This window comes from Lycium ferocissimum, chromosome 5 (genome assembly GCF_029784015.1).
Source record: "Lycium ferocissimum isolate CSIRO_LF1 chromosome 5, AGI_CSIRO_Lferr_CH_V1, whole genome shotgun sequence".
NCBI classification, from domain to species: Eukaryota; Viridiplantae; Streptophyta; class Magnoliopsida; order Solanales; family Solanaceae; genus Lycium; species Lycium ferocissimum.
The window spans coordinates 44,158,375-44,172,299 of record NC_081346.1 but is presented as its reverse complement, the minus strand read 5'-3'; positions in this window follow the sequence as shown (position 1 = coordinate 44,172,299).

Here is a 13,925-nt window from a genome sequence, read left to right as displayed (position 1 = left end):
CTCGGCTTGTCAATTAAACAATAGTTTTAAACCCCGTCTTCATTTCGAATTTTCTCAACAATATTAACAACAACAACAACACCTCCAGATTATTCAATAAATTTCCAGTCATATATTTCCATAAGAACAACCTCCCAAAACAGTCCACCGAACTACAATACCAATTTATCTGATTTCTGATAAAATTTTCGTATTTCTTTCATCTAGCAATGTAGAGAAAACTTGGATAAATCAAATACATCTAAGAGAGAGGATTTCTTACCTTATTTGCCAAGAACTACTCTTCTTCCACCTTACTTCACTTCGAAGAAAACCTGGATTCGACAACACGACAAACGGAACAACGCGATCGAAGCAGTGGGCGAAACCCATACGTTCTTGAGAAGAATTATACTTTGAATAAAATGTAGCCTCCAAGGAGCTACAATTACACGTTAATTGCTGCCACGAAACACAGCAGCATGTTATTGCTACCAAGAATATAGGGTGCTCACTTTTCTCTTCGTGAAATCTCAAAGAAATGGTGTAAGAGATAAGCACAAATTCATCCACTTTACACGTGGATTTATCTGGCCCATCCCAACATTTCCCCTAACTATTTAACACCCAAGCACCTTATTCATCATATCTATATATGATAAAAAGACCACCAGGTGCTTTATTTAGCAAGGTGTCACGTGGATTAGTCCACAACCACTTAGCCCATAATTTAATTGATTTCTTCCACTACAATCTCCCGTTTAATAAATTATAAAAATAATTAATTTCTTGATCTCAATCCACCTAAATAAAAATCATTTCTTCTCTTTTTTTTTAGCACACCTCATATACTCATTGCCCGATCATGAATTATGGTACTACTCCATGCCCTCTTTACACATACACCAAATATTATTCTCAATCACCGTCGTCACACTTATTAAATCCTAAATTATTTCGGGACTTCATTCCTTGTATACATCGAGTTCTTGATTTGCATGCTTGAATGTGACCAAATCCCCTGGGCTCGGGTAAATTTGCTCATGTTGGACGGTTAAATTTCCTAGTCCAAAATACGGGGTATTATAGCTTGGACCGTATTTCATTTAAATAAATGTCGAACCTAGACGAAACTTATTTTCTTCGATTTGTTTAACTTCTAATCCTTAAGATACATCTGTACCATCACTTTAACCACCTATAAGCTTGGGGGATAACCTCGTGTCCGTTACTAATGTCATTTAATGTGCACACTTTCCAACGCATGAAAACACCGAGGTCAGGTGCCGGAGCCAACAACTACGGTTGGCACCCGAGGGTACACTACAGTCAGAGGACATGACAGAGTAAGAGGTCGCAGGGCTTCCCCAGCCAGGGGTAGAGCTCCGACGGTGGGCTAGCGACGAGAGAGGTCTCCATCTCCCGAGCCCGAGTACCAGCCGGGTAGAGACCAGACCGTAGAGGATGGCGTGACCCCAGCACGGACACAACCTGAGGTTACTTCTGACCAGGCCATGCATGACACTATGGCCAGGATCCTACTTCATCTTGATGCCTAGCAGGCGGCCGCCGGTGTTACTACTCCCGGCGGGGGTTCGTAGACTAGGGTTGGGGCACAGACCCCTGAGCAGGGACCCAAGTGTGTAGCACATCCCGCCGCAGCTATGGCTCCCCGCATTGATACTATACCTGCCCTTGGTAAGGATATTAGGCCCATGCATGGCGCCGTTATGACTACTGCTGATCAGGACCTGGTGGGGAGGTTCAGTAAGTTAGAGCCGCCGAGGTTCTCTGGTACTTCGTCTGAGGATGCCTTTGAGTTTATTCTTGATATGCATGAGTTGCTGCACCGTATGCGGATAGTGGAGACCCACGACGTTGATTAAGTGTCCTACCAGTTTCGCGGCGATGCGAAGACGTGGTGGAGCTACTTCGTGTCGTACAGGCCTGAGGGTTCTCCTCCGTTGACTTGGACTCAGTTCTACTGGGCCTTCCTTGAGAAGTATGTGCCTCGGTCTTTGAAAGAGGCTCGTATGGAGAAGTTTCTACACCTTGAGTAGAGGGGCATGTCCTTGGAGTCTTATGTGACCTATTTCCTCTATTTGGCCCGATACTCTACTCCGTTGATTCCTACCGAGGATGATAGTGGGTCTATGGGGGCTTCCTTTCGGTCCATTGTTGAGCATGCTTCGATGGTTGAGGGCGCCAAGGCCCGTGCTTTTAGTAGTGGTGACAAGAGGCCACACCAGGCTGCCAGCTTTGGGGATTCTGGTACGAGGGGCGCCGGTCAGTTTTTGAGGCCACCTCAGCCCTGTTCCGGTTGTCTCGTGCATTCAATATTATCAGCTTCCTCTAGTGAGCCACCTAGACAGAGAGCTACTAGGAGCTCGTTCTCTAGACCAGTGGACAGGACCGCTTCATCCGGGTCTTTGATTTTCGTGTTTCAGCATTTGACTCCTCTTACCTGTTTCTCTTGTGGGGAGGTTGGGCATATTTCCAAGAGATGTCCCAACCTAGGAGAGATTATCAGCCGCTGAGGACTCCTGTATCATCCGACGATCGAGGAGGGACTTTTCAGAGAGGCGGTGCTCAGTCAGGCCGCGATACTTCCCATGGTTCTAAAGGTGGGTCCCAGCCAGCTAGAGGTGGCACTCAGAGTTTGAGAGGGGATCCCAGACTGGGCGTGGTGGAGCCCATTGTTACTCATATTTTGGTAGGCCCGAGGCAGAGGCCTCAAATGCTGTGATCTCGGTACCGTTCATCGTCCGTCATAGGCGGAAGATTCGTGTTATGTGATCCTGGATCCACTTATTCATATGTATCTACATTTCATGTCGTTGGTTGGGATTTACCCTGTGATAGCATAGATATACCTATTCATGTGTCTACTCCAGTTGGAGATTCTGTGGTTGTTGATCGAGTCTACCGGTCTTGTTTAGTTACTTTTATGGGGTATGACACCTGGGTAGATTTGATGATTCTGGATATGGTGGACTTTGATATTATATTGGGTATGTCTTGGCTTTCTCCTTATCATGCGATCTTTGTATGTCACGCCAAGACATACCACTTTAGCCATGCGTGCATCCCTAGGCTTAGTGGAGAGGTACTCCTAGTCCTGCTCCGAAGAAGATTATTTCCTTCTTTCGGGCAAAGAAATTAGTAAGTAAGGGGTGTTTAGCGTATTTGGTGCATATTCATGATACGACTGTTGCATCTCCACCCCTTGAGTCTATTCCTATTGTGAGCGAGTTCGCGGAGGTATCTCCGTCAGATTTACCGGGTATGCCACCCGATCGTGACATTGATTTCTGTATCGACGTGGACTCGGGTACTCGTCCTATTTCCATCTCACCATATCGGATAGCACCAGCCGAGTTGAGAGAACTTAAGGAACAATTGCAGGATTTATTGAGCAAGGGGTTCATTAGACCGAGCATCTCCCCTTGTGGTGCTCCAGTGTTATTTGCGAAGAAGAAAGGTGGGACCATGAGTGTTAGGGCCCGCATTTTGTACGTTCAGAAAATTCGAGGTACTTGCGAAAAAAAAATTAGCGGCAAGACTATTTTAATGTACAAGTTGTTGATGAATATTATTTGTGGATATGGTTGGTATAGAATATTGTGAAAGGCTAGGGGTACAAAGAGAAATTCACAAAAGGGGTCATGGAAATAATATGGAAGGCTAGGGGCAAAATGGTAATATTGGAAAAGTTGAGGGGCAAAACGGGAATTTCACAAAAGGAGTTCATGAAAATTCCAAAAAGGCCATATTGGCCATGTGACAAAAAAAGGGGGAAAAGAAGAAGAAAAGAATGAAAAATGGTGACAAAATAAGTCATCTTTTCTATAGATTCAAGAAATTTCTAGAGAGAGGGCATGTGCCCCTCACATGATTGGAAGAGACTATATATATAGGAGAGAAAGGGAATTAAGTCATGGGTTAAAATGAAGAGGAGGAAAAAAAAAAAAAAAGAGGGAGAGTAGAGGGGTTCGGCCTTGAAGGGCAAAATTTGGCCCCTTGAAATCTTGTCCAAAAAAATTATTTCTTCATGTATTCCTACTAATTCAAGGGTCCTTTATAACATGGTGTAGTTATTTTGGAAGATGGGTCGCTCGTTTCGTCATTTTCGCACCTTGGTTAAGTGAAGAAGCTAGGGAGAAAAGGTAAGGTTTAATCTTCATTATCATATGTTATGCACGATTTGTATATCTTGTGGAGTGTGACAATGGATGAAATTCATGAAACCTTGCATGTTGAAGGTTGGCCGTGTATATATATATATATATATATATATATATATATATATATATATATATATATAGTATTGTGGCCGTGTGTGTATTATATTGTGTAAGGAAGATTGAATTAATTAATGTAGAGTGTTGCTTGTTGTTGTAGTGTATAGAGAAAGATGGGAATTCGTAGAAATATGCATGTAGTGCTATGACCGAAAATGGTGATGTTTTGGTAAGCTATGACGAGTTGATTTCATTTGATATTCTAGTTGATGTTATTATGGATTTCATGATGAAAAATGAAGGTTTGGTAACTTGGGAGTAAAGTTGTAGTTGTGGCCGTGTAGGTGTGGGTATTGTATGGAAGGAAAGAATTAATTTTACTTAGCATCCCAATTGTTGTTGTAATAGGTTTTATGATGTTAAATGAAGATTTAGTGGTTTAGAGGGAAATGGAAATCGTTTGTGATTATTGGAGAAGTTAGTGTAATAATAGTATGGTTCTTATGTTTGTATGAAAGGAATTGTAGTGTAACTCATGGGTTTAGAGGTAAAGGATGTGGTTGGAAGATTGTGAGGTTAGAATTGAATTGAAGTGAATTGAATTGGATTGAATTGAATTGTATGACAAAGGTTGTTAATGTTAGAATGCACATTGTACTAATTATTGAAGTTGTAAGTATGATTGTTGGTAATGTTATTGATATTTTGGCCGAGTTAAATTCTCGGGTTTCTTTGTTGTTAAATTGTCGAGTTAGATTCTCGGGGAGGTTGTATTTATAGGGGAGGTGTCGCGAAATTTCGGCTAATATAATGAATTTATTTGAAAGAATAAGACGAGTATATGTCGATGAATCTAATGATTATGTCAATTTTCTTGATTGTAGACTAACAAGTTCGGATAGATAAGCGTAGCTAATAAGGCGTGGCACAGGTATGTAAGGCTTACTTTTTCCCTTTTGGGCATGTCCTAGACGCAATTAAGGTATGACATGAATTGTACTTGGGGTAACTCCGCTCTTACGTTCCGAATATGTATATGATTTTCGTTTGCTTCATGATGTAACATTCGTTATATGGTTCTTAAGTCTTATATATGCTTGCATTCTAACCATTGTGTAAAGAATTTTGTTCCTAGAGAATCCTATGTCTAGAAACGTACGTAATTTTCGTAAAAAGAATTGGACTACTTTAAAATGTTCGTAGAAAGTTTGGTAACGTGTAATTACTTGGATTTTCATAGACGGGCTCGGAATGATTTGATATACGACTATGGTCCCTACGATACTTTGATATACTTATGATATTTGTTATGTCTCCGAGCACCGTCCGAAAGATTTTGATAGAACTATTGTCCGGTTTTCAAATGACGATTCGCTTACTTCATCGAGTCTCCGAAAAATGGTTTATGTGCATATGGTTTCTCACTACTCGCTCGTGCCGCCTCAATATGTCCTTCATGCGTCCCGGCCAGGGCATGTATTCGAGCACCTCATTGCATTGTTCACCGCGTCCCTCACCGGCAGGGCGGGGCACGTTATATTTACCGCGTCCCTTGCTAGCGGGGCGGGGCATGTTATATGATATGATGGTATAGGGGAGGTGGCCAGGATGGCATATGATGATTCCCTTTTACCGCGTCCCTCATTAGAGGGCCGGGGCACGTTACATATACATGCATATGATATGATTTTACTACCGCGTCCCTCACTAGAGGGCAGGGGCACGTTACATGCATACATGATGATTTTATGGGAATGACATGCATGATATATGTTTTCAAAGGCAAGTCTTACGTTTTATTTTCGTACTCCTTATTTCGTATCATCCCGCTTTTTGTATTTCATGCTTTACATACTCGGTACATATTCGTCCGCCGACCCCCTTTTCTTCGGGGGCTGCGTTTCATGCGCGCGTGTACCTACAGTCAGATGAGTTAAAGACTTTAGCGAGAATACGTTCCGGCGGGATTGGCGAGCTCCACTTCCTCCGGAGTGCGGCCGAGTCGAGCATTATGATGCGGTTACATGTTCCATGTTAGAGACTTTGCGAACGTTGTCGTGGGTATAAGATGTCGGTTACGTAAGCGGCTATATAAGCCGAGGTGTTGTTATGTATTGTATTACAAGTTACATGTTATGTTTCTATATGTCTGATTCTCTTTGCTTCGAAAAAGGTAGAAAAGCATATTATTCTTTGAAAAACTTTCATTATGTATTTGTGTCACAATTTGAGAGCCGGCGGGATTGTGAGTATTATGCGAGTACGGGTTCGCTCGGCCCTAAATAAGGGTCGGGTGCCCATCACACCCTAACGGAAATTAGGGTGTGACAAATTGTCATCGAGCGAGGTTTGTCCTAGGGGTTGTGCAAAGTCGTGTCCGGTAGAGTCTGTTTATGGTGTGAAGCGCGCCACATTTATAAACGGGAGGCTACGGGCATCTAGGGATTGTTGACCTTCTTTACGGTATAGATCGTGCGATAGAGCCAAAGTCACGGGAGAATGAAATTCCATATGTAAGCCTTACATACGACGGAAGGAGATAAGGGACGATATGGGAGGTCATTGCGGTGGGTATTGATGTATTTGATATGTTATCTGAAATCGGCAGTTCCGAATGGCTAGAATGTGATAAACAGCTGTAAGCTCTGTAAGGCATTGTTAACATTTGATGTGTACAGATTTTAGGAAAGAAAAGAATGGCTTAGTAAGAACAAGGTCTGTTGAAGGATTCAAAGAAAGTCGACAATCAGCTTCGCTGAAGATTATTATGTAAGAAGGGTGAGTAATCCAAACAGGCTGATACTCGGAATATTCATATGTAACGGCGATGAAGGTATGTTCGCCACCATCGGGAATCTGGAAGTCCAGGACAGGCGATAATCATATACATAAGTGAGAAGTGAACGTTGGGGATTTGAAGAGGGTAAAATAGTAATTGTACAAAGAAGGACGTGTTACGAGAATGTCCCAGAATCTGTAAGACCTCGATTCGCCCCAAATCATGTAATAATGGTCATGCGAGGAAGCGGACGCGATTATATCAGCGTTAAGGCACTGTTATTTTATTATGGTTACTACTGAAAAGGCAAGGCAAAGTAAAGTCATGTTTATTATTTTTCGTTACGCGTGGTTAGTTAGAAATTTTTTGTTATTATTATCTGATAAAGGTAGCAGTTTTATGTAGATTGAGGCTTTTCATTAATTCAAGAGTAATTGGTTGCAACTATGGTCCTGGTTTGAAAAAATGTCGGACCATTTCCATTTTTAAACATCATGAAGTAATTTAGAAAAGACGATCATTCGGGCCTCAGCCGATGTCTTCGCTTTTGGCCAAAGATTTTAAGGAAAATCCAACTCTCTACCGAGGAGCCAAAAGGGGAGTTGATGTCCAATTGTTCAAGTGCTCTCCTAACCTCAGATTGCGTATGGTGAGCTTCTCCTGGTTCTCTTCAATGATCGCGTAGCATTCCTTTCCAAAAGCGCACTCGAGAGACCCCCAATCGGTTTTTCTTCTCCATTCAGCATCGGCATCTTTCTGGGAAATGACTGGTACAGACCCGGAATCGGATGAGGTAGATTTCTTGTTCTGGATTCTCTTTTGATAGCCGTTGTAAGCTCGTCTTCACTAGGAGCATACCCTAGACCGAAGTGATAATTTTCTTTTGGGATTAGCACAAGCTCTGTTATCCCTTCGAGGTCCCTTCCTAGGCCCATTCCTGTTTCAAAACCATTTCTCAGCATGGTGGAAGCAATCATTTTGTAAACTGCTGGCATAGGTTTATCGACCTCTTCTTTCGCATGGGTGGCCCCAACGTATTCCACCACATGAAAGTTAGACATGTGGGGACTCCCCTCGATCACAAGTATGATGTTGTAAGGATACTTCTGAATATCCTTCTCAGCTGCAACTATAATTTCCTATCCCTGCCATTCAAATTTTATGGCCTAGTGGCCGTGATTGCCATGACTTGGAATTTTGTGAAAAGAGTGTGCCCAACTTGGATGCGTAGATCTCTTCTCCCCGGGGAATCACTTTGGGATCCATCAAAGCCCTGCGACATTCGTCCCGCTGCCGGATTTTGCTCGTGTCGTGGGCGAAATTTGTGTTAATGTATTAATGGGGGGGGCGGATATTGAGGCACGACTCCGTTATCCTGGCTTGCTCTCCCTATTGCCTTGCCACCGCACTCCACGGTGATGTTAAGTGCTTTGTTGTGGGAGGTTCCTTTAGTTTGGAACTCTTCTTTTGAGAAGCAGATTTTGTGTTCCCTGATGATGTGGGCTACCAATCTAACCAAGTCTTCACTGCTCATACCAGCAGGTACGTGTGCATCATCTAACACTCTCATGAGAGCCTATCTATGTGATGGGAAGCTGGCTAGTAGTGATAACACCGATATTTGTGCCGGTGTCTTCTTCAAATGCTCAATGATAGAGTAGTCTTTTGGTTGCATGCACTGCCAGAAATCCTCAGCTTCTCCTTCGGTTATTGCCTTCTTTTGGGTATTTTCTTTCCTCGTAACATTCTGAGCCAACTTTTCAGGAGTGTAACATCTCCCTGAGCGGGTCATGCCTTGAGCCATGGCTGCTTGTACAGTGATTGGTTCTTTGGGTGTGAGTGCAATTTGCTGTGTGGTCTGTGCTACTACGGGTGCTGGGACCAAGGTCCTAAACCTTGATATAGCTTTCGTGGCTCCCGGTGTTGGGATCAAAACCTGCGCTCCTGGAGTCTGTAAGGGAGGCTACTATTTGTTCCAGAGATTTGACCGCTTTGGGGACCAATGCTTTGCAAGCTTCCCAGTCCTCATTCCTCTCAATCATGTGGACTCTGTTGTTTGCATGATTGGGTAACGGGTTTGTGTTCACATTGGGAGCTGCAATTTCCGAAGTGATTTCCCTTTTGTCGATCAGATCCTGGATTTTGTGCTTGAGATTTATGCACTCTTCTGTATTGTGCCCATTTCCTCCGGAATGGTAGGCACAAGTCTGATCAGCCCTGTACTGGTTCATTTTTCTTCACTCCTACCAATTGGTCACAGTAGGATCGGAGGTGTGACTTGGGATTCCCTGTCCCATTGAACATTTTGAATTTTAGGATTTTGAACCCTTCTAGTAAGTCCAAATCCGGATGCATACACAGGTCGTCATATCTTAGACCTATAGCCTTCCTTGCGGACCTGTTGGATTTTTCTAGTAATTCCTCTATCTTCTTCTCTATCTCTTTCTCGCGCTTATCCTGTTCGGCCCTCCAGGCCTTCTCCATTTCTTCATAATGATCTAGCTCTTTATGCCCTGGGGAGAATTCATTTGGGATGTTGGAGTGAAGAGTGATACTTCGTGGGTGGTATAGTTCAGCAGGGCAGTGGTGGTTTCCCAAGTTGGTGGGGCTCGAGCACGTACTGGGTTTGCCGGATTGATAAAAATCGACTGAGAAACCTGGCAAGAAAGGACTGAGTGAGTGGTCCCTGGGATTTGAGTGTATTTTATTGGTGGTGGAATGTGGTAAGAAGGACTAGCGTGGCTTCGGTTGTTGGAGCTTAGTGGAGGTGGAATGGTTCCTGGTGGGTATATAGGAAAGTGATCGGGCATTAGTGAGCTAAGTGAAGAGAAGGGAGGAGGAGGCCTCCTTTCCTCTGCCGAGGCATCCTTGTCCGCGTTGGTTGCTTCATTCCTACCACCTTTTCTTGGAGAGCCGTGACAGCGGTCAGTAATGTTGCGATCACATCTTCTTAAGATGATACTTCTTGTGGGTCTCCGTCACGGAGAGCAAGCTCATTTCCATTACGGGTGTACCAGTCATCTTTTCTTTTTCCTTTATCTAAGAGAGATGCTAACGCTGCTTTGGATCTCGTGAAGTATGCCAGCTTTCGGTACTATGCTAATCGGCCTCGTTCTATAAGATAAGAATAACTCAACGGTAGACAAAGTTAGTTACTTAACATAAAATATAAAGGCAAGATATCACATATTGATATTTAAAGCGCACATAGCACATAAAGTCATATATTAAAGCTTGAATACTTTTGATCCTTTGTTCTAAAGGTTCGGACGTTTATGGGCCTTTGATGTTTGGGTGGATCTTGGTCCAATGGGCTTTATGGTTGACTTACTCCGGCAAACCCTTTCCTATTACAGAATTTAAACAAATGGGGGGAGGGGGGGGGATTATAATAGGGGCTGAGTCTTACGTAGACTGCCTACGTATCCTATCAGGGGAAATCAGGCCCTATCGTAGTTCGTTTTACAAAAGAAAGATATACACTTTCCCTAAATATCCTTTGGGTTAAGCCCAGCTAAAGACATCCCCAAACCAGGCCCGGCTAGGGCTTCCCGCATATTCCTCTATAGGGACGTCAGGTCGGCACGATTCCTTACAATATTTATGGGGAAAGAGGTAACTTTTTATGTACAAAAAAATGGGGACACCTAATATCTACCCAAAAATATAACTCCGTGAGTCGCTGTCCTTATGAACCCGCTCTCTCATTTCCCTTTCTTCTCAGTATTGTGGTGGGACAATGACCAAGATCTCTCCTGTACGGATCTTGTGCTCGAGCTCTAATGCATAGCACTCTTCTATGTCATGCCCTATAGCTCCAGTATGATACAGGCAAAACTTGTTCCTGTTAAGCCCTAATGGCGCAGGCTCGTGGGCAAGTTCCACGGGTCTGATCTTTCTTAAAATAGCTAAAGTTGAGAAGATGCGGGCGTACTATTGCTCGAAGACCGTGAAATCATATTGCCAAATTTGAGTACTAGCGGTGACTACTTCTCTAGGGATAATAGGGTCGTGGACTAGCAGGGTGTGTGACCCCCATAAAGTCCCAATGATTCTGTCATCGATCAAGCTACAAATTCTCCTTCCTAAACCCAGACACTCATTCAGGGTATGACCAGCCTGGTTGCGGTGAAACAATCACCTTTTGTATGTGTACACCAACTCGGGTGGCAGAAACCTAGCCCTAGTAGTGCAAGACACTCCCGTGGCGACCATTCTTTCATATACTTCCTTACAGGTGATGGGCCGTGGGGCCACTCTGAATGAGGAGGAATGGGCTTTGAAGGCTATGCCCCACCAGGCGGGTTCGGAAGGGCCTACTCTCCCAAAATTCTCTGACGCCATAGTAGAGGCCGTAGGTAGCAGCATGGGTGAGGGTGCATAAAAGTCAGATCCATCATTGGTCGGGGCATAGTAGTCAGATTCATCGTTTACTTCATTCTCTTCTTCTGCAAACTCGGGAAACATCTCGAATGGTTCCTCTTCTCCCTCAACCTATAGGTGGACAGCCTCTAATTCTTCTTCCCCCATATCCAGGGGCTCTTCTTCTTGCTCTTCTGGTTCGTCATCCTCAATGGGTTCAGAGGCTTCCTGTTAAGGCTCCGACTCCCCTTGCGGGTCTGATTCTGTCACCCACGGGTCTGATCTTGCTCCTTTGTTTTCATTCACTTCTTCTGGAGTCCCCTCTCTAGGCTTCAAAGGCCTCTTCTCTAAGGGTACATAGTTCAGCACTAATTCCCTTACTTCTTCCGGGACATTCCCATAATATTGCTCCTGGGGTATGCCTTCTGGCGGGTTCCCAACCATTTTCAGCAATCGGTCTACTCCTCGATTTTATTTCCTATTTCCTGGAGGTTCTTTTCCATCTGCAGCACCTTGTCCCTCAGCATCTCAATTGTCTCTCCCAAAGTCCGCGTTTCTTGTTCTCCTTGATTCGCTATTGTAAGCCAACCTTTTATGGAAATAAATTATGGTAACTTTTAAGCTTTGTGGTTTTTCTTTGGGTATGTGGTTTAGATCATCGAATCAAATGTACTCAAGCTTTAATATATGATAACACACATAGCAAGTAGGCATGTAAAGCACGTAGCAAGTATTCATGTAATTTGCAGATATTTATGGTACTCGTGTTCCTAAGGCCTTTTTGAGTTAAGGCTCTCTTAATCGCTTGAAACACGTAAGTGCCATTTTTTAAGATGAACCATTGCCCCAAAAAATCATCATTAGTTAATAAATAATAAAAATATCTTCCTAAAAGGATTACAAAGATGATGAAGCTACCATGGGGCTTGATATAAAGCAATAAAGCAGCAGGGTTCTCCTCCAGCGGCTGATGTCGAGGCCTGGCTTGTCTTGGCCTTATTGGCCCTTCAAAAGGTGGTCTGAATCCGAATCGTGCTTGATCCATCTCCATCTTGACTATCATCGGGTCTGTTTCCTCTAAAATTATGGCCAAATGCTCATCCGTGATTTCCAAACATTCCTTCAAATGCTCTTCTTCTCGGGCATCGTGAGGAAGTGTGGGCCCTGGGATGGATACACGGGCCAAGTGTCCTTGTAGCCACTCATGATACCCTGGGTCACACATTGCCTCGAAATTGTCTGGACCCCAAATCACACGACCATTCCATTCCTTAAGGATTACACCGGCATTCTTGATTTTCTGCTCTGTGTGCTAAATTATGAACTGCTCAGGGTTCCCTACCTGAGGTACCACTTCTCTTCTGCCAAATTGCCTTAAAACCCGAGATGGATAATAAGGACAGATTCCTCAAACCCCTGCTAATGGCACAAAGGGAAAATTCTTTCCTCGATCCACCATGATTTCGGATATGAAGTCAGAAAACATCCACTGGATCCTATCTTTAGTCAACTCTACAAAGAAGTGGGCCCACACCCTTTTGGATATGTAACCAAGGTTCGGACAATAATTTGTAAGACGGTCTATCCTGTTGTTGTTGCTCAGATACTGGACTTCTTTAGCTATGTTGATGTGTTTGATAATCCACCATTATAACAAATGCTACATCATTGGAAGTATCGGACACGATTCTGGCATTTGTCTAAAGCCCGAAAAATGTCCGTCAGGATGATGGGTGCCATGTCAAAATACCTTGTTTATTGATCCTTGGTTATACCATAGAAGATATCATAGGCAAAGTAGATTACTCAGGTATCTACGGCCAATGATTCGTCCTTTGGAAACACCATAATGCCTTACAAGGCTATGGCGAAGGCTAAAGGCCTAACGGTCTCCCATTCTTCTCGACTCTTGAGTTCTCTTTGGTACAGAGTATATTCGGTGACATCCCCGAACCTCCAATACAGATCCTTAAAGGCTACAATAGGTCCTCGCGCCCAGGGCGCCTCAGTCCATATAAGAAGCATGATTTGGCCGACTTGCGGGAATAACAGTTTGTGATCTGGCTTGTGTCACCTTAGACAAGTTCCATTGTTGTCTATGGCATCCCTAATTTCTTCCAGGGTCAGAGTCATTTCGATATCACCGAAGCGGAACAACATTTCCTTGTCGTCCCAATGTCCGGCCAATACCTCTATTAGCTCCGGACGACCCTTTATTGTCATGATAGAGGGTAGGTGGCCTAGAGTGTAGCTAACCGTCCTTCGATGAGTATCACCCAACCATTCCCACCAAACTCTTAATAAATTCAGACCCTCGGTAACTATGTCAAAATAGATTCGGCCTTCCATCTACAAAACAAAACACGGTTAAGATTCCTCCATCCCCATAGGGTCAATGGTTCATCACATAGGCACAAACATGCTCCACATAGCATAAATGAAATGTGGTGCTCTTCCGATCATAGGCCATCCGAACACAGGGTGGTCTCTCTTAATGAGCTTTAGTCAGGTCAGAGATACTCAAAGCTCTTCTAGGTATGATTCTCTAGTTCAGTAGGGATTTG